Source organism: Zonotrichia albicollis, chromosome 29, assembly GCF_047830755.1.
Source record: "Zonotrichia albicollis isolate bZonAlb1 chromosome 29, bZonAlb1.hap1, whole genome shotgun sequence".
NCBI classification, from domain to species: domain Eukaryota; kingdom Metazoa; phylum Chordata; class Aves; order Passeriformes; family Passerellidae; genus Zonotrichia; species Zonotrichia albicollis.
Window position 1 is genome coordinate 1,114,864 of NC_133847.1, and position 20,710 is coordinate 1,135,573.

The 20,710-nt window shown below is 44.6% G+C and overlaps 1 protein-coding gene across 13 annotated transcripts in view; it reads left to right on the top strand.

The window, feature by feature from the left end:
* Nucleotides 1–5,588: 5,588 nt before the first annotated feature.
* LOC102070487 (excitatory amino acid transporter 4) overlaps nt 5,589–20,710 on the top strand; it is a 39,887-nt gene continuing 24,765 nt past the window's right edge. For 2 of the 13 annotated variants that reach the window (XM_074528728.1, XM_074528727.1), the window contains exons 1-2: nt 5,589–5,875; nt 7,048–7,091. The gene's annotated coding sequence lies outside the window, so the exon portion shown is untranslated. Of the gene's footprint in view, nt 5,876–7,047; nt 7,092–17,794; nt 20,692–20,710 lie in introns of those variants that run through there. The other 11 variants (XM_074528730.1, XM_014272161.3, XM_074528724.1 and 8 more) reach the window with 10 other exon arrangements.

The following is a 20,710-nucleotide window of genomic DNA, read 5'->3' on the forward strand; positions in this document are numbered from 1 at the left end:
ACCATTCTTAAACCACAACACCACCAAATAGTCCACTCTTCAAATCCATGTCTTCCCAGTTTAGAGATAAGGATACCATGTGGGACCATGTCACAAGCTTTACAGAAGTCTAGGTGGACAAAATTGGTCATCTTCCCTTGACAATTGTTGCAGTAGCATAGCATAACATAGAAGGCCACCACAGTGGTCAGGCACAACTTGCCCTTGGTGAAGCTGTTCTGGCCATCTCAGGTCAACTCCTTGTCCTGTATGTGTCTTAATATGCTTCCATGAAGATCTGCTCCAGTCCCTTCTGTATCAGGGACCAAAGATGTGTCTAAGCCTGCCATATCTGGTCCGCTGTTATGTATGTTAACAAGATAATGTAGAAGAAGACCTTATTTTTAGTTAGTAAGACTTTAACCTTCAGAAATGAAACTATGTATTGGTCGCCTGGCAGGGGATTCAACTTGTGAAAGGGGAATAGTATAGAATAAAGCCATTGTTGGCCTGGAGGTGTTATCATGGCCTGTTGTGACCTCATCTCACACACTGGCCCCACGTGAGATGATGTTGAAACTGGCCACTCCTGAGGAAGAGGTATAAGGTATGATCCTGGGGTGGAGGGGAGAGGAAGACATGATGCATTCTGGTTTCATCCAGGGGATGCCCTGAAGGTGTGCTGCCTCCCTGCCCCTCCCACTCAGGAGCCATACTCCATCTCCTTCTCCTGTTCAGCAGCTTCTCTAGAATCCAGGGGCCAGCATGTATTAATTGCTAGTGCAACTAATAAAATTAATTTGCTTTGCAATTCTGAGTGCATCTTGAGTTTTTTGTGCATGGGCATCCTCCCTAACTTGTAACTCCTTCCCAGGCACACAGGTGACAGTCACTGGTACAGAGTTCCATGGGTCAAGACAGAGTTAATTTCTTGCAGTAGCTATGAGAAGGCAGAGCCAGGAGCTGTGTGGGTGTGACCAGGTTGTCATTCTCTACCATCCACTTCAAGTCAAGGGAGGTGGGGTGAAGTGGGGGATTCTAATTTTTGAGAAAGAAGGGGTCAAAAGGTGGTAGGCCCAGAGGCCATTTTCCTCATTGTCTCAGAACCATGCAGCACCTGCTGGGTTGGTTGGTTGGTCCCTGAGCACTTTTTTAAATGTAAATCACCCTCTTTTTGTATACTTTTGTTATTAAAATTGTTGCTGGTATTGTTCATGTTCTCATCACATTACTGTTTCCAGTAAATTGCTGTCTCTGACTTTTGTTTGTCTCTTATGGGAGGGGGTGAAAGGAGGTTGTAAGGCTGTATAAGGCTGAATTTCCAGCTGGACTTAAAAGCACGACACCTTTTTAAAAATAGGATTGATGTTTTCCTTTTTCCAGTCACTGGGGCTTCACCTGACCACCATTTTCAAATAGGATGGAGAATGGCTTGGCAACTACATCAGCCCTCAGGACCTTAGGATGCATCTAATCAGGCTCCATAGATTTGTGCCTATTTAGTTCCATCAGGTGGTCTCAGACCTGCTCTTGCTGACGGTGGGAGGGAGGGCTGTGGTCCCCCAACCTTCACCCAGAGGTTTAGCAACTTTGGAGAGGTAGGAAGTCCAATGGCCAATGGAGTCTGAGGCAAGGTTGTGCATGGGTTCAAGTCTCTGCAGGTTGTGCAGCAGGAGAATGACTTACAGGGAAATTATTAAACAGCCAGGCTTGCTGATAACACCTTCAAGCAATCAATACCTTGGGTCTCTTCAATCTTTACCTTCATTATGTTTTTAAAGATCCTTCAGCATCCTGGAACATAACAAAAGCAGTTGAGGCCTGTCTTAGCTTCAATCCAGTACTTAAAAAATATCATCAACTACAATTTGGAAAATTGGAATTGCAGACTCTGGACATTTAAAACTGTGGTGCATATTAAGGAGGAAATAAAAGTTTTGGGGGATGGTTGTCATGTGCCTCATGATCAGTGTCTGTCCCAAAGGCTCTTGCTAGTTTGGGTTATCCAGTGTGACTTTTGCAATAAGTTTGTGATTACCTAGAATATTTTCTTGGGAAATCACTGAGTATTGAATTCCATCTTGTATTCTAAATGGCATCTTTTTAGACATGAGATGTCAGAGAAACATCTGAAGCACACAAATGAAGCCATCTCATTCAGTTATGGCTCCATCTCAGGAACAGTGTTTCTTCCTCTGGCCATGCTGAGCAGGGCACTCACTACACCTTTGTCAACAAGGACACTAGACCTATGCTAGCCATTAACTAGAGCAACCCTGACCCCTCTCAGGACCCTCCCTGAGCAGCTGCAATTCATCACAGGCTTCCCATGTGTTTTTACTTTTCCAGTATGAATTCAAAGACACTCTTCCTTGGTTAACACCATGGCAGGCTTAGCCTCTGGGGGCAATAGGCATGGACACAGCAGCTTTCTGCTCAGCTGAAGTGGACAGGCTACGCACATGCTCTCACACCAGGAAGCATGAAGGGTCAGGGTGCTGGAAATGCTGAGGTCAGGGTGTGGGGGACGATCCCAAGGTACCAGGATGGCAGCATACCCGCCCTAATTTTTCAAATCAATTTTCTTTATGGCCACTTGAGAAGGCTAGTGCAGAGAGCCCAGATAACTTTTCAGAAGGCTACCTTGACCCTGCTCTTGCTACCACTTACACCAGCACATCTTATCTCCAGGAAGATTACACAGTAGGCACTGTGCAAGAGATGCAATGGGATATCAGCATGTCAGAGCTGTACAGGAAAGAAATATGGTCAGTAATGAAAATCCTGCAGTGATATAGACAAGCAACAACACCAGCCTCACTGACAGATTGGGACCAGCTCCAGCTCCCTGCCTCTAAAACTTTACTCTGGGGCCAAGCAGAGGCCTAGCAGCAACATACCACCTGGAATAATGCAGGCACCTTGCACCACTCAGAGTAGATGGCACCAAATGTTCCTGGCCAATTTATACCCTGTACTCCTGTACTGGAAACTTAAGAAACCAGCAATGCTACATTTGCCAACTCTGCCAGAAAACAGCACATTACAGGGAGCTGAACTGGACAGTCCTCTGCAACTTGCCCTTGAAGAGGGGTCTGCCAGTGTAAGCAGAGGGGTCATTGCATGGAACCCCCTGAGCACCAAAAGCCCCTTAGCTCCACTGAAGCTTCCAAAAGGCTCTAAAAGATGGAATAGACTTCCCTAGGGGAGGAGCTGCAGGGTTAGACAGCACAGCTTTTTGCATTCCTGTCTGGGACTAAGAGTGAGGAGAGTGTTTGTAACCATAATGACTGATTTTCCAGCAAAAATACCTTGATCTCTGCAGTTCAGTAAATATCACAAATACCCAAATTGTTACATGCTTTGCATATCTGTGCCCATAGCAGCCACACTCCTTGCTTCCATTGCCACACATGGATGGGGTGTCACTTCCCATGCTGGATGTGATCAGTGGTATGTTTCCTTCTGCACCATGTTTGCTGGGTGCCATCTCAGAAGGTGAGTTGCCCTTTTTCCAAGCTAAGTGCTCATGTGCAAACTGAAATGAGAAAGTGCTAGGGGGGACAATAGGAACTTTCAGATGTGAGATTTTGCAGAGGAGGCAACTGTCTCTGTACAACAAAAAGTTTCCTGAAATATGAAAACATGAATTTTGATGTAAACAAAATCCAAAGGGAACACTTTTGCTGCTCATTTTTAATTAAAAAAAAAAAAAGCTTTCAGGACCTTTAAAGTTAGATGAAAACACACTCAAAATGTACTGTCAGCCTCCTTCCTCAGCTTTGCCAAACAACCTTATTCAGACTTTCACAGCAGCATTGTACAAATCCAGTATCAGTATCCATCAGTCAAACTTTTCATGTTTCAAAGCAGAAAAAGTGAGCATTTTCTACAAAGATTATTCTGATTATTCTTGCCATTCTACTGATGAGATCCATCAGCTTCCAGCAGATCAGAGCCACAACATGTGTCTAGGACAGCTGGCCCATGCTATTGATACTTTTTTATTTCTAGAGCCAGAAAGGAAATGTTGCAAGTGGAAAATCAGGCATCTAAGATGCAGGACAGTGGTGAACCTTCCTCAGGTATTGTTCTTCTCTGCAAAGCATCATTGCTGACTGCCTTGTACCTCACTGGCCTAAAATAATTAGAAATACAAGACTGCTGAATTGAGCCTATGTAGCCATTTCTTCCTTGCTAATAGTGTAATCCTGATGGAGGTAGGAAGGCTGCAGATGATATGGCTATAATAGTGAAGGCAGGCTATGAAAAGTGCAGAGTAACATGGCAGATTGTTTCATTGGCTTTCACCCACAGTCAAGTCTGTGGAAATTGGTTCCTCCAAATTGGCAGAGAAGAAATTGTGTGTAAAATCTCGCTATGAAAAGCCAGTGTCCATACAAGAGACAGAGGAGTGTTAAAAACACCAATCACTAATTTTTAAAATTTTAAAAGTTTAATACTAATAAAATGGTTGTAAAGATAATAATGTAATTAGAGTAATAATAATTTGGACAATTTGGATTAGGACAATATAAGACAATAGAAACACGAGTTATGGACAGTCCAGGTACCTTTTTCTGGGCAGCATAAGCCCAAAAAAGGGCCCACATTAACAGAGGATTAACCCTTAAAAACAATAACCTGTTGCATATTCATACATCTCATACATGATACATAAATTCCATTCAAACACAGGATTCTGCCTGGTCATCATCAGCTTCTTCCTCTTAATCCTAACCAGCGTCTCCATGGCAGAGCAAGGAGGGAAGAAGTTCATTTCTCCTGATAAAAGAGCAATAAATTCTCTTTCTCTGAAAGATTTAGGTGTCCTGTGGCTGCTATCTCCCTGTGAGTCCTTTCTTTAAAAAAATATCTTACATAGCATAGTTTCTATTTTAACATTTTGTTATAACCCAAAACTATATTTAACACACTACTTAATAAAATTAATACAGCATAACTTTATAACACAGCACATACAATATTGATTTCAATATTTGTGAAAAGCCAACCATAAAATACACATTTTTCACAGGAGTCCTGCAAGTTTATTAAAATCATAAAGGAGAGAGTCCACTGGGACATATCCCTGTGGGGTCTTTCTTGATATTTTGGAGGGTGCAGCCTCTGTTTTAATCCCAAATTCCCGGCCGCATGTTGCCCTCTTCCTTTCCCCATTGTCTGAAGTACTAGGAAGGTAGAGCCTTCCCGAACTGCCTATTGCATATTCCCCCTTCAAAGTGCCATTTTACCCCAAAGTTCCTAAGTTCAGGCTTGTGCTGAGTCCCCCACTTGTCTGTTTCAGGAGTTGGGCTGTCTGGGCTCCATAACAAACTTGCTGCTTGAAGTTAGGGGAGAATTAAGACCCATTTCGAATATGTCAATCCATGGAATTGTTTGAAAAGACATTAGCACACATTTGCCCTATCAAGGCCTCCTGGCTCGTGTTTGTGTCCTCCCGCTGCAGCCCAGCATGTGCCCGGCATTTCCCCGAGCCCTGCGAGCGCCTGCTCCAGCCGTGCCGCTCTCCACGGAGCGCCGGGGCCTAACCCGGACCCCGCTGTCCGCAGCCGGCCCTCACGCCGTGCCCCGGGCCTGGGCAGCGGCCCCGGGCTGGGCGGGGAACAGGCCTCGCTCGCTCGCTGGGGCCGGCGGAGGTCACGGGCACAAAGAAGGAATAAGGAACGAGCTGTGGATATGATGCTTGTGGCTAACCCCTCCTCTCCAAAGGCTTTCTTTCCATCTTCAAAAGCTAGGTGCCTGGCGTTACCCTGCAGTTGGAAGTGGGCAGAACCTGTGATTCGACCTGATTCAGAGCTTGGTTCCTGAAAGAGTGAAATCCCCCCTTCCCCCGAGCCCTGCACAAGCTTTACTCCAGGTCTACAATTTGAAGGTATGGTGAGCGCCCCGTAAAGGTAATACTCTGCTCAATTTTGCATGAAGACTTTGTTAATCATACAGGAGATCCCAAATGTGGGCAGGATTCCCGATTCAGGGAATCATTAAAGATGTTAGGGGACTTGAAAGGATCGAAAATACTCTTTTTTAATTTTGGTTTTCAGAGACGTAGTGCATTTTCCACTATCACAGGAAGAGGGGAAGAGGTATCACTAATATACTTTGTCCTTTCAGATTTTACATTAATCCAGGTTTTGTGAACAGACGTTCATACACTTCTGACATTCAAAAAGCAGCTTGCTCTTGGACTGTAAAGGAGCTGAAGTGCCTAAGGCAATATATTGGTTATGCCGCTGCTTTCTATCAATCTTTTACATGTTCTCTGACAGCTATGCAAAATACATATTTTAACCAGAACTCAGTATGTAATTTTTTTGTGATCAATGCCTGGTTGGTTAGACTGAGCAAGCACAACTTCTTTAAATTTCATTCTCTTTTCTGACACCACATTTCAAATTATTTTACTCGGAAAGTGCTAACAGACCTTCCCATCAAGTGGTTTTTGAAACAGTGTTTTAAACATGTGGATGAAACACATATTCATATAAAACTTCATCCAAGGGAAGCATATAATGGAATTGAAGCCTTGCTAAATAACCTTGTTTCTGCGCACCTAAATAAGATCCCTCAGAGAACACGTCTTTCCTGAGGCTCGTTCCCCTCTTTGGCAGTGCCCAAGCATGTTTCCGCTCCGAGGTGGACGAGTGGCCTCCCCGCACCCCGCCCGGATAGGGACGGTTCGTGGAGGCACTTGCTCTGCATTTTCTCTTCCCTGCCGTGATCAGAGGCAGCGGTGCCTTGTGGCCATCAGCAAGTGAGACGCTCCATTGTATAGGAGTGTTAGAGGGAACAGTCTAGATAATATTATATGTTAATAATGGATACTTTATTTGCTGGTTTTGTATCATTTAATTGCACAGCATTGCAAGGGAACCAGCAATAGCACATTCACAGTGTGTAGCATAGTTGCCAGGATTTAAAGCTGCATAATTCCCATGGGGTTCATTCCCATTGGTTAGCACTGGCTGTATGCTGGTGACCTGAGTGACATTGTAGCACAAGGCATTTCTGCCCAGACACTCGCACGCTTTTCTCACCTCTTCACAGGGAACAAAACGAGCCTGCTGTGAGCACAACTGCAGATTAGAGAGGTAAGAGTGTGTTTGAGTGTGAAAAAGCACCGGAAAGAGGGGCAAATAAGTCAAAGGAGAGGGCACAAAAAAATCCCGGCATCAGCCAGGATTCCTGAATTCTTGAAAGGCTGGCATTTATTAGTCACTTTGTCATTCATATCTTCAAGTAAGAAGAGCCTGTAAGTCTGTAGGTTTAACCAATTTTACAGGATTTGAGTTAACCTGGGATAAGGAGATGTCCAGAGCTGGTCGCTTAGCAGAGGTGCAAGGAGTGCAAGCATCAGGGAACAGGTTTCTTGTGCTCAGCATGTCCAGAGCTAAAGGAGAGGTCTGTTCTGTTGGTCCCCATGCTGGAGCCTCACCCTTCATGTTGCACTGCATTGACCGTCAGCAGTGCTTTAAAAATATTTCAAAGCACAGCAAAGTGTGCAAGATACTGTTCCAGAGGCACTTCTTATCACTGTGCTAAAAGAGGGCTGAGCAGATAGTGTAGGTATCCTGGCAAATGTACACAATGGGACCAAAGCAGAGCAGCAGCCTGGCAAGCAGATAAACACACTGCTGGTTTGCTTCCCAAGTTCTTCAGCCTGGTATGCTGTGATGAAGAGGAGTGGAATTTTCCATCTGGTTAATCAGACTTTGCATGCCATCCTGCCGTCTCCCCACCATCGATGCTTGCAGATGCCCATTTAGCTGCAGGCTATGAACGATGAGATTTCTCAGGGGCTTCTCCTAGGTCAGGAACAATCACTGGAAAAGTAGATCAGAGAGCTCACAGAGGAGGTGGCCTGATAAGCTGGGAACGTGCCTTCCCTTTGGCTCAGTTTCTGTAATGAGCTGAGAGATAGCTTGTGTTGCCTGTGTTGACAGCTTGCAGCCAGCACAGCACCACTCCAAGCTTTTCTGAGTAAGGACTTGAGACCCACATGCCAGCCTGAGCTCAGCCTAACACCTACAGGCATCCGGGGCCACCTCATGACACATATGCTTTATGACCCATGAGAGGGGATGGAGAGAAAACTCCCTATGTGGGAATTTGGAAAGGATGCTTGGTTGGAGGCAAGAGTGATCCTATATACTGTGACTGCCTGTACATGACTGTGCTGTGTGCTGGCACAGGACAGCCAGCTTGGAGCACCCTTCCCATCTATGGAGACCTTCCGAATCACAGCCCCGTACTGTCTGTGCATGCTGCCTGCATGGGCCAGGGAGATCCAGGCACCAGATCTGTGCAGTTTCAGTGGGTGAAGTGTGCTCAACAAATCCTTCTATAGCACCAAAGGGGGCAAACCAATCCCTGAGACACCAGCCCTGGAGAACTGTTTGAAGAGGTGGCCATGCTTCCCCCTGTAAGACTTCAAAGATGTAGCAGAAGTGGCAAATCTTATAAAGCTGAGCCTGTGCAACTGTTAATTTGAAAGCTGCTTTATTGGCTTCAGACTGCATTAATATGTTAATATAGTAATATATAAAAGAGTGATTTGTCAGAAATCTTGCTGGCAGGACAAGATACAAAGATAGGCAGATAGCTACATATGCCTCTGGTATAAGATACCATTTGACAACAAAAGCAGTTTGGCAAGGAGATGCACATAAAGTCACCTGCAGTCTGAAAGAGGAGATCCTGTATCTTTCTGATACAGCTTCCAGGAGATACAGCCTTCCACAATGGGAAAGATTTGGAGATTCCTTCTGGATCAGGGAACCTTTGAGTTCTCCACTTGGGGTCTTATGGCAAGGCTCTACCCCTAGGTGAACACATGTTTTGTCAAAATTAGGAGCCTAAGAAACATGACAGAAGAGTGTCATTAATGGAGGGATATAAAGTGTCTGAAGAAGAGGAAGTTAGAGTGTGGTTTTTCTAGACAAAACTTGAGAGAATGAAATACAGTCCATGAGGAATGGTTGAAAGAAGATGGTTTTAGGGGATTCTGCAATTCAGTGAAGGAAAGCAAATGGGGTAGATTTCCTCTAGAGTTGTCTGCATTCTCTGAAGTCTTAGTCTCTGATACCTTAGGTGGTATCACTTAAATGACATATTACAATCAGACACTGTGTTGCAAGTGGAAGATACAATCATCCATTTAGATGAGCGAGGTATTTCCTGTATTGACACCAGAAAAAGACGCGGGGAAAAAAAATCTGAGCTTATAACCATGGGGCCAGCCATCACATAAAGAGCTGCAGCCCCTTCTGTAGATTTTCTAAGGTATAGCAAAATTTTAAGAAGTTGATCTTGCATAATTTATTTTTCCTGTACCCAGGGAGGGAAGGAAGATTTTAATTCTGGATTTTAATTCTTCTCCTTCCAGAAAGCCATTCAATAACAGGGTAGACTCCCTGTTATTGAATGGAAATCAAATTGCAAAATCACACCCCAGAAGTCAACATAATGCTTCAGTCTGTAGTTTAAGATCTCACTTGGAAGGAGAGGAAGAGGAACCATGTGAATCCATGCTGAGGGAAGTGGTGATTTGAGGGAGCATCCGGAAAAAAACTTGGAGGTGCTGCTGTCCCAGTGACTGCTACAGGATCATCCACCTTGATTAAGACTTTCATACCACAGACCTCATTTGCATCGTGTCTAACTCTGCCTGCAGGTGCTGTATGCATGAGTGTTTGCCTGTCCGTGGTGATTAAGCTTCAGCCTCTTGGTGTGTCAATGTCAGCATTACCATAAGCATTAGTAGCTTCCATTCAACTCCTCTACAGCAGCAGCTGACTGCTTCTTCATAGTGATTATGCATCATTTCCAGGGTCAGGTAGACCCAGGCTTATATAATTTGCCTGAAACTGGTGAATTCATGACCACCAGAAGACAGTAATGCAGGTTCTAAAATTTCTTTAAAATAGTATATTCTACTTAAAAGAAAATTAATTAAAACAGGGCTATTCCTGTCCTGAAAAAGGAGGTCAGATTAGATGATCACACATGGTCCCTTTTGTCCTTGTAATACATATACAAATACACAGCATTGGGTGCTGTTGGAGAAGAGCACAATGCCAATGGTAATACGATATGGAGAATGGCAAAGAAAACTGGCCAAGTTAAATCTGGACAAATATATTATCAGAGCAGCAGAGCAGCCTTTCCATCCTTTTTTCCCAGCTCATAGGAGGCAGACACCCCATAGCAGTATCAGACCAAGCTACTTAAAGCAACAGAAAGGTTTTGTGACATCCTCTGGTTTGTACAACTTATCAATAGAGGATGCCCAAATGAAAGTGACATGCTGTTGTTGCAAAATCATGCAAGTTATTCCCCTGAAATAATTAATTGCTAGTTTAGACATTTCAGTCTATTGGGATGGAACAAGGTGTATATGAAAGGTGCTCTATTGCAGAGTCATAGCCACAGGAACAAGCCATGCTCAGAACAAATAATAATTGTGTCCACTACTGTTCATAAGAGTGTTGCTGCTACTGCCAGTGATTGTTTGCTTTTTTTCTTTTTAATTGCTTGGCTACGTCAAACAATATAGTGTAACCTAAACATAGCTCCTGTCAACACAGCTATTCTTCCAGTTTTGGCCTTCCTACTACCATGGTTGTCCTATGGGATAACAGCACTCTCTACTGAAGATTCTTGGGTTACCAGGGACCTTCTAATATCACTCAAGCCAGAAACTGTTCCAGAGTGATTGCTTCCAACACAATAATCTTTGCTTCTTAAGAACCCAACTCTTATTCTTGGGTGGGATTCCCTTCTCTCTAACCATTCTTTGTTACCTCATCATCACCCACCTGTTGTGGCAGGGAGTCTGGGGAGTTAGGGAAGAGCAGCAGGAAAGTGCTGCTGAGGAGGGAACAGAGGAATGAAAAGACAAAGTGAGAAAAACTACAAAGGTGAATAACCCAAGCTCACTAGAAATAAGTCTAGGTGCACTGTGCTGATGTCAGAGAGATGGTGTGCTAGTGAGATCCTTCAGACTGTAATCTCCATGCTTGGGGAAGGGATGGAGATTTAAGTGGCAGCAAAGAAGCAAGGGTTATTGATGGGTTAGAAACCATGGAATCATCTGAGAATGGTCACACAGGAATTAGGGCTTCTCCCTCCAGAAAGATGGTGGGATCAATAGGCCAACTGACGTGCACCTACACCAATACCCACAGCGTGGACAACAAACAGGAGGAGCTGGAAGCTATGGTGCAGCTGAAAATCTATGGCATCGTTGCCATCACACAGGCATGGTGGGATAACTCACGTGACTAGGGTGCTGCAATGGGTGGCTGTAGACTTCTCAGAAGGGACAGACAAGAAAGGGGAACTGTTGTGGTAAATCTGTGTGAGGGAGTGGTTTGACTGCCTCAAGATTAATGATGGCAATTGATGCCACAGGACTTTTGCTTTTTATATGTATTTAATATATTTATAGCTTTGTAGACTATTGTTTTATTATATAGTTATATAGTTTCATAGTTTACTTCAGTACTTTTCCAGTACTCTGTTAAAACAGATACATTCCTGGAATCCTATTCTAATCTTACTTCAGTGAACCAAGGCCATTCTTCTGCTTTCCTATGTATGTAGACTTAAACAATGTGGGCCTAGAACCAAGAGGGGAGGCTTCAGTAGGAGGCTAAACCAAGGGGGGAATTAACTTCTTATTGGGGATTCTTGTCAACTATGCTAATATGCTAAACTTATAAAAGTGTCATAGCCCTTTATCACATGTGCATTTCAGTGTGCATTCTGCTGTGCATTTTGGGCTGATAAAGGCATCTCAATGATAAGGTTGAATGCTTATGTTTATGGTTAAGGGGGAATGTCAATGACTGTCATAGACTGACCAACCAGGAGGAAGAGGCAGACAAAACCTTCTATAAGCAGCTGGAAAAATCCCCACAATCACTGGTCCTTGTTCTTGTGTGGGACTTCAGCTTAACCAGATGTCTGCTGGAAATACAGCACAGTGGAGAGAAAAGAGTCTATGAGGTTCCTGGAGTGCACGGAAGAGAACTGCCTGACACAGCTGGAAAGTGAGACAACGGGGAAGCCACCCTGCTGGACTTGCTGTTTATGAGCAGAGATGGACTGGGGGGACGTGACAGCTGAGGCCATCCGGACACAGCGATGATGAAGTGACAGAGGTTTTGATACTGGAGAAATAAGGAAGGAGGACAGCAGAACTGCCACCCTGGACTTCTGGAGAGCAGACTTGGGTCTGTTTAGGAGACTGATTGAGAGCCCCTTGGGAAACAGCCCTGAGGGGCAGAGGGGTCCAGGAAGGCTGAACACTTTTCAAGAAGGAAATCTTCAAGGCACAAGAACAGGCTGTCCCCATGTGCTGAAAGACAAGCTAGTGAGGAAGAGACTGTCCTGGCTGAACAGAGAAATTTGGCTGGAACTTAGGGAGGAAAAGAGCATTTATCACCTCTGGAAAAAGGGACAGGGAACTCAGGAGGACTTATGAGGATGTTGGGAGGTTAGGCAGGGAGAAAGTTAGAAGGGCCAAAGCCCAGCTAGAAATTAATCTGTCCCATGCTGTAAAAGATCACAAAAAGTGTTTCTATAGATCCATCAGCAACAGGAAGGCCAAGGAGAATCTCCATCCCTTATTGGATGTGGTGAGAAGCATTGCTACAAAGGATGAGGAAGAAGCTGAAGTACTTAATGCCTTTTTTGCCTCAGTCTTTAATAGCAAGAACAGTTGTCCTGAGGGTAGCCTGATCTAGAAGACAGAGATAGAGAGCAGAATCAAGACCCTAAAATCCAAGAGTGAATGGCCTGTAACCTGCTATGCCACGTAGACCAGCACAAGTCTAAGAGTACAGCAGGAGGTGGCGAAAGAGCTCACCAAGCCACATGTTTTACCAGCAGTTCCCAATCAGCCAGAGAGTCAGCAAATGTGAGGCACACATATAAGGAGTGGAAGAAGGATCCAGTGAACTACAGGCCAGTCAGTGTAATGAAGTAGATCATCTTAAGCTGTCACATGGCATGTGTAGGACAACCAGGGTATCAGGCTCAGGCAGCGTGGGTTTATGAAAGGCAGGTCCTGCTTGACCTCCTTCAATGACAAGGTGACTGTTTAATGGATGGGGGAAAAGCTGTGCATGTTGTACACCTCAACCTTAATAAAGCTTTTGACACTGTTTCCCACTGTATTCTGGAAAAACTTTCCACTCATGGCCTGGATAGGTGTGCTCTTTATGGGTAAAAGCTGTCTGGACATCTGAACCAACAGAGTGCGGGAGAATGGAGTCACATCCAACTGGAACCAGTGGTGTTCTTCAGGGCTTAGTTTTAGGCTCATTCCTGTTTAAAGTTTTCATCAATGATCTAGACAAGGGGATCAAGGGCACCCTCAGTCATTTCACAGATGACACCAAGCTGGGTGGGATGTGGATTTGCTGGAGGGCAGGAATGCTCTGCAGAGGCAATTTGACAGTCTGGATCCATGGGCCAAGGCCAACAAGGCAAAGGGCCGGGCCCTGCCCTTGGGTCACAAGAACCCCATGGGACAATCCAGGCTTGGGGTAGAGTGGCTGGAAAGCTGCCTGGTGGAGAAGGACCTGGGGGTACTGGTCAACAGTGGCTGAACGTGAGCCCAGGTGTGCCCAGGTGGCCAAGAAGGCCAATGGCACCTGGCCTGTACCAGCCACAGTGTGGCTGCAGCACCAGGGCAGTGACTGTCCCTCTGTGTCAGGCACTGGTGAGGCCCCATATCAAGTCCTGGGTTCAGTTTTTGGCCCTTCACCCCAAGAAGTCACTGAAGGGCTGGAGCATGTCCAGAGAAGGGAACAGAGCTGGGGAAGGGTCTGGAGCACAAGGCTGATAAGGAGCAGCTGAGGTAGCTGGAGGGGCTCAGCCTGGAGAAAGGGAGGCTCAGGGTGACCTTAGCACTGTCTACATCACCCTCACTGGAAAGTGGAGCCGGGTAGGGGTTGGGCTCTCTTCCTGGGGAACAAGGGACAGGACAGTAGCAAATGGCCTCTAGCTGCACCAGGTGAGGTTTAGACTGGAAAAAATTCTTCACTGAAAGGGTTGTCCAGCTGTGTCACAGCTACCCAGGGCAGTGGTGGAGTCTCCATCCCTGCAGGGATTTAACAGCCGTGTGGATGTGGCACTCGGGGGCATGGGTTAGTAGTGGGCTTGGCAATGCTGAGGGAATGGCTGAACTTGATGATCTCAGAGCGCTTTTTCAAACTGAATGATATCATGTAGACCATGGGGAAAAAAAAACACCTAAGGTTTGATCCTCACTATTTGAAAGCGTGACTCAGAAGGAATGGAGTTAGATCAGACAAGGCAGGAGATGAAGGGGTAAAGTCAGATGGCATTCATGTCACTCTGTTGTGGGTATTCAGGTAACAGGCTGGTCTGAAATGCCTCTTCCTGAGCAGATAGCAGTTTTTGGAAATAATGGTCTGGAGAAAGGGACAGTCTGTGTATGTACACTGCTTTCTTCTGCCTCTGTGGCAAGGCACATCCAGCTTGTGCTGTATTGAAGTCCATTCTTCTCCATAGCAGGAAATTCTCTTATTGGAAGATTTTGCCTGAGTTTCAAGAAGAAATAATGTATTTGTAAGGGCAATCCATGGGAGTCATGCTGCCTGTCATTCTGGCAGAGTGTATTTCATAGTGCTTCAGAGGGTGTACAAAGATGTGCCCTGATAAATGCTTCTACCCACTATGAATTCACTTGCATTGCACTCTCTAAAGATAGTCTTTAGAGCAGCCCGAGCAATTGGGCACATGTAGAATTCAGCTGTCCAAACTTATAAGTGGTGCAAGAAAACTTACTAGAGTAATAAAGAAGAATCTCATATAGGTATAAATAGTTATGTAATAGTTAAAATGCCAAAAACACACAGAGAAGGCACCTCTGGTATGTTGCTGAAACAGACAGTGATTTTCCAGCTGCTGTGACAAAGAACATAAATCTTGTGCTGATATTCAGCCAGGCAGCTGATGACTGTTGGCATCTTCACTGAAACTCCACTCTGCACAGAAACTGCAGCAGTGCAGTGGAGAGAGCTGCTAAACCTGGGAGTCTGAGTGCCAGGAAGGCCAGTTGTGTAGTGGAAAGCACAGCCAACCACAGGCTGCAAGAGGCAGAGCAGAGGTGGGAAGGAAGGAGAGATGCAGCCTGATCATGGAAAGGAAGAAAGGAAAAGACAGTACCACATTGGCATTGGAATTGTCTCTGTGCAGCATAAGCAGTGGAAGAAAGCTGCATTCCCAAGTCATGGGAAAAACACAATACAGTAGAATAATACAGTAAAATAAATGTACAAATACAATAAGGGAAGTGATAATAAAAAGGTTTCAAGAAAGAACTTGTTTGTGACATCAAACCTGAATCAAGTCTCAAGTAGCTCAGGGAGAACAACTGCTAGTTTGTAATGCAGCAGACAAGCACGGGGCTAGGAGGAAGAGTCAGAGGTAGATTAGGGCAGGGAAGAAAATCCAAATGACTCCTCACACCTCTTTTCATGCTATGGGAATCAGGTGAGTTTCCACCAGGGAACCTCTCAGGATGGGAGCAGGGGATTTATTTCACAGTGGCAGTGGCAGTTCAGTTTCTCAAACTGTTTGAAAAAAATGGTGGTTTTGAAAAGTCAAGTATCAGAGTAACCACTGTAAGAATCTGCAGTTTGCAATGGCTGTGCCTGTATAGTGATTTAAAGGGATTGCTAAAAAAAAAAAAGGTACATAACAAATCACACAAACTCCCAATGCAGAACTCCTAGGAGTGTGCCACACAAGTTCCCAGTGTACCTGGAAGAAGCAGGGAGCATGAGCTGGGATTCAAAATAGCTAAAATGCCTCAGTCACACATACTCTCAGTAGAGTCAAGAAGAAAATGAGGGCACTTTAGAATGACAGAAACTTCAGCAATTCACAAAACTTTGTCTCACTCATCAGTTGAACCTACCCAGGCAAAATTTGGGGGTAATAATTTTTGTCACTGGATACACAATTTTTTAGCTTCACTGTCTTTGTTTTGTTGTCCCATCAGAAATTTTAACCAAATGTCTTGGCAGGTGCTGTCAGTGAGAACAACATCACATGCTCTTTCTCTTTTAGGGCCCTGTTCTCCTTGGCCCTTGCTCCTCCCTCCAGGCTGCGTGTAGGAAAATTCACCATAGCAGCTTGGCTGCATGGGGACACTGCAGAGCATCATGAGACCTTGAAGTCTATAAAAAATGAGGTAAAAAAATTATGAGAGGCACTCACATGAAGAAAAACTACAGCTCAGGTAGGAGTAGATTTACATCAGTCTGATCCAAACCAAAATATTTATTTACATTTATGAATTTTCATAAGCTTCATGTATGGTAAGAGTTGAAATTTTGACTTTTTGTTTAAAAATAGGGCAAAAATAGATGTTGAGAGATTGGTATTTCCCATAGGAAGGAAATTCCATTATTTGAGTAGCTCTGTGAAACATGAAGGAAGTTCATTTGCAGAAAGTCTGCTAACTTGTAATGAAGGTCACAGCTGCATAATTGGACTCTGTTCCCAGGGCCAGTGAGCAATGCAGGAGAAAGAATTAATACCAACCCCCAAATTAAGGTTACTGTAACAAGGAGAACAAGACTATAGAATTGCAAAATCCAGGGAGGGGAGGGCTGTAAGATTGCTTAACACAAAAAGAAATCACATCTTTTCTCACAACAATTAGCAGCAAGGAATATCCCAGTGGCTTTTTACACTCCAGCAGAAAGTATCCATGTCCTAGGACAGGTGTAGGTATGGATGGTCCATATCCATCCTCCCAGTCACCACATGTTCAGTTGACAGGGCTGTGACAGTTACCTGCTATTCATTACATCATGGTCCTGAACAGTTTTTTTCCACCAGTTCAGAAAAATCAAAAGATTTTTGCTTTCAAAAGACTGATATGCAAAGTGCTTGCTGGAAGCCAGGAAAGTTGTGGGACAGTGGGTGCAACCATCTGCTTGTGCTTTGTGTCCCAGCCCCACAGCCTCAACGCCTCCTCCAGGTTGTGTGTCCAAACTGGACACTCTAACTGCATTCCAACAGAGACTGACATGGGAGATTTATCTTATTACATTATGAGTCAACTCTTAGCCCATTTATAGGTGTTTTGCTTTTTAAAGATCCAATAGAAATTAGTCTTTTTTAAAAAGCAGAGGTGATAAAGGACTTGTTCTGCTGGACCTGCAAACCTGTCCTTTAGACACACAAGCCCTTTGTCAAAATTTGTCTCAAGAGTGATTTGCCCAGAACTTCACTCGTTTAGGATCTGGGTCTTTCCAATTTGGGTAGAGATATTGATGCTGTCTGGATTTATACCTTTCTTTCTTTTATATATTTTCTGTATTCTTTATGCATATATTTGTAGCTTTGCAGTCTATTATTGTAACTTAGCTTCAATATTTTCCTAGGCAGAAAGACAAAACAAATTCCAGTACCTTTATGCTGTCTTGGTTCTCCTTAGAAACCAAGGCTGAAACCAGCTCTTCGAGACATATTCTTATAAACAGGGCCTGGTTCTTATCTGAGGGAGGAGGATTTAGATGGTGCTAGAGCTAGGGAGCATTACTTTATGGAGTGTACTTCTAATTGGGAGAGGGTCTTGTCAGATATATTAATTTGCAGAATCAATAAAAATGGTACATGGGTTACTTGGGGCAAGCATCTTCAGCATTTTTCACCTAATGGATTGTGGACCTAAGGTTCCTTATATAAACATACCCCTTTTTATCATCCTGTGTCTGGCTTCTGTTTCTAGGACTTCAGAGAAAAGGGCATCAATACAGACCGAGGATGTATCTAAGGATGGAAAGGGTGCAAAACAGCCCTGTCCCTATGTAATACATTTTATCTACTTGTGGAATTAGCTGAAATAATTTTGAAAGGTGCTTAGTGGAGGAAATTTCCAGGGGGCTGATTTTGGAAAGCTGTTTCCCATCAAGCCCCTCCTTTATCTTCAAGCAGCTGTGCAAGGATAGCATCAGAACACCCTCTGGAAGGTGACTTCATGACAGGAGTCTTTTGTCATTGCCTCTCACAAGGTGATGTTGTGAGTTTCCTTTTTACCCATTGTTCAAAACTTAGAGCATAATGTGGCCTCTGATGTGAATGATCAAGTGGGCCTGGCACTCCTAGAATGAGGAGAGACTTGGGAGAGTTAGCTGACCATGGAGTTTCTACCCAAGGATTGCTCTACCCTGGAAAGACTGCCTAGGCATCAGGCAGCTCCATCCTGAGGGAGCAGAGCTCTTCACCTCCTCCATAGCTTCAGGCTGCTGCTCTGTGTCCTATTTAATAACTTTAAGTTGCCTGGAAATTGCCACAGGTACAAGACAAAATATGGAAAAAGTTACCAAAAGAGAAGGTTTAAGGCACTTGTCACTGCAAGTATGGCTTAAAAAGGCCTATGGGTGCTAATCAGGGGATTAAAAACCAGGGCAGGAATTAAGAGAGATTCTAGGAGCCAAGCTGGACTTCAGGCATAGGAGGTGGAAAGGACAACCATTCACTGTTAGCTAAACACTGCTGCCTGAGGTGGGATCAGGCAATAGAACAGCATTTGAGGGGTGGCCAAGTGTGCAGCTGCTGTGCCACTCTGGGTAGCACCAGAAATGCACTAGTCCCACATAGGAGTGCTCTGCTACAGGCCATCAGCCCCCAGCAGTTCCAACAGTGCTGTCAGGAGCCCTTCTGCCAGAGCAGCTTCTGGCCAAGCTACGTGAGAAGCAGGGGCATGAGGAATAGGAGATGCCCTTTCTCTGGGACTGCCTCAGCAATGACCAATGTGAACCATCAGAAGAAGCAAAGAAAATCAACCATGTACCAGCTTGGGCCACCACAATCAGTCTCCCTGTACGTCTGCGGCTGGACTGCCTCTCAGCCGCATCTCTGCAGGGTTTTGGTGCGTGGTACAGGCAAACCACACCTATTCCCCAAAACTAGAAGCATTAATTTGGGAATAAAAATATTTTCTTCGGCAGCCCATTCCAATATGTGTTTTTCTGGAAAGATGACTGAAACCTTGCAGGGCACAGTACTTGAATTTACAGTCCCCAGCTGACACTTGCATGACCTGAGATGTTCTTCAACTTTCAATAAGAAGACTAGAGTCATTAGCCATGGAATCATGTGAAGACCAAGCAATTTATTGGGTTCAGAGAGTGTGTCCTTGTCTCCTAATGCAGCGATGCCTTGTGTCTGGAGGAAGTTTAAACAAGGGAGAATGACAGACACAGTCATGACTCCAAATGGCTCATTGAGCAAAGTCCCATCTAATCACCATCCTGATTTATGGTTGCACTCAATGATTTTAAAGGTCTTTTCAAACCTAAACAATTCTATGATCAATGTCTGAAAAAGCCATTTGGTGCTGGGAGTTGCTGTCTAACCAGGGCTGAAGAGGTCCAGTTCTCCTCTTCCTACAGCTGATGAGGACACAAGATTTGGGGGGATTTAATTTCCAGCGTCATCTATAAAGTGAACATGATGCTTTGCCTTTGACCTATGCCTGACTAGCTAGATGAGTTCAAACTCTGTGGCAAGCTCCAGCTGCAGACACAACATATCAGCTTTGGTATGCCAAAGCTAGAGCACACAGCAAAATCCCTACACTGGGGCCACCTGAATTAAGGAGAAGGCTACTTTCATGAAACAACTATGTCCGTGGTGAATCATGTATCTGGTAGGACTAGAAACAGAGGTGCTGTTGTAACTTTAATGCTGTGGCTTGATTTTTGGAAATAATTTTTCACTCTGCCACATTCAGAGGCCAGAGTGGGCTCTGTGGTGTTCACACCTGTAACATGACTTGTGGTTTTGACATGGCGCGTTGATCAAAATTTTGAAATGTGGGACTTTTATCTAAGAAACTGCATCAGGAATCAATATTTAAGAAGCCAGTAAGCCAGTGGAAGTTTCACCTGCTTCCTTGGAAGCAGAGTCTGTTTCTCTGACAGACTCTACAGCTACTGCATTTCCTTTGCATGCTCAGTGAACTGATTCTTCCATAAGATGTGCCTAATACATTGAAGAGAAGCTGCAGCAGTTTGGCTGAGGCACAGACACATGTCTATCCCCTAAGGCTGGTCTGGACAAACCACAGGAGTGTCTGGACCTCAGAGGTCCTGTACACACAGACTGGACCAGTGAAGGACTTGCCTGTCCAATACTCAGCTGTTGCTGCTGGATGCATGCAGCCTCCCTTGTGGAAGGAACCCTTGTAAGGGCAGGAATGGAATGGGGATGAGATTTGATTTTCATTTAACAGCTGCCTTGCTCTCTGTTATTGCTAGCTCTCCTTGAAGCTTGTGTGAGGAGGCAGAAGAAAGTGCATACCCACTGGTACTGTGAAACCCAATAAAGGCTCTATGCAACCTCCTGATGACAGGTGCTTTCTGTGCTCTGGTCTGGTGCAATCATCAAAGATTTTTTCTGTCTCCTCCTACATGCCACTCCCCCACCCCTTTCTGCCATGTATCCTGAGCATATACAGTCTTCCTTTCCTCTCTCAGGAGGTATTGCTCAGAGGTCTCTGCTAACACTGTACTTTGCTAGGGAGAAAATCCTGCTTCCTGCCTTTGAAAGAATTAAAGAACAAAACAACGCAGAATAATCCCCCAAGACGAAAACTACTTGCTTCCCTCTGTGCTTGGCAACCTGCACTGGTTCCAGGTGAGTGGTTTTATCAGTG